The following is a 967-nucleotide window of genomic DNA, read 5'->3' as shown; positions in this document are numbered from 1 at the left end:
AATATAAATAGGATTTGCCATTTTTCTGGGGTGTTCCTCCCTCTCCATCCCGACTTCCCCGAGCTCTCTCTGGGTGGTGCTGATGGGATGAGCAGCAAGCAGGGCTGGCCTCACCCGGCTGTGCTGCGCCTGCAGTTCCACCAGGAGGATCTGGGGGGACCCTGGCTCTTAAATGCGACTCCTAAGGATGGTGGAATCATGGAATGGTTTGGCTTGGAAGGGGCTGGAAGCTCATCCCATCCCACCCCTGCCATGGGCACAGACACTTCCCACCCTCCCAGGCTGCTCCAAGCACTTCCAAGGACCCAGGGACATCCAAAACTTCTCTGCTCCACCTGTGCCGGGGCCTGTCCACCCTCACAACAAGATTCCTTCCCAAAATCCCATCAGAACCCCCTCTCTGTCCATCTGAAGCCATTCCCCTTTGTCCTGTCACTCCAGGCCCTTGGAAAGAGGATAAGGAGACTTCCAGATGTTCTACCCCACACAAAACATCGTATTTCACATGTGTCCCACAAAACAGGTCCTGGTTTTTCTGTCCCCTACTGAAATCCCCATGGAAGTAACCAAAAATCAGCTGTTGGTGAGGGATAAAAAGGCTCCAACTTCCCCAAAAATCACAGCGAGGTTTCTCCCCACTCCAGACCCGGCAGCTGAAAATTGGGGTTGGTTTTGGTGGCCCAGGAGCTGCTGGCACCCAGAGGCTCCCCTGTGTTGGTGACATTCCTTCCTCCAACTGTCCCCAGAGCAGCTAATCCTGATTTAGGCCAAAAACCTCGCGAAGCCTTTGGGGAGTTCCCAGGCAAAATAAATTAACAGTCGGATATGACTCCCGAGGATAATGAATGGAGCAATTAAGACTTTCCATTTGATGACTGTAATTTTCTGAATAACAAGGGGAGGAAGCTGCCTCAGTGTCCCAGGGAAAAAAAAACTGGGCAGATGACCCAGTAAAGAGCTGGGTGGA

This window comes from Geospiza fortis, unplaced genomic scaffold, assembly GCF_000277835.1.
Source record: "Geospiza fortis unplaced genomic scaffold, GeoFor_1.0 scaffold375, whole genome shotgun sequence".
Lineage (NCBI taxonomy): Eukaryota > Metazoa > Chordata > Aves > Passeriformes > Thraupidae > Geospiza > Geospiza fortis.
This window is presented reverse-complemented; position numbering follows the sequence as displayed.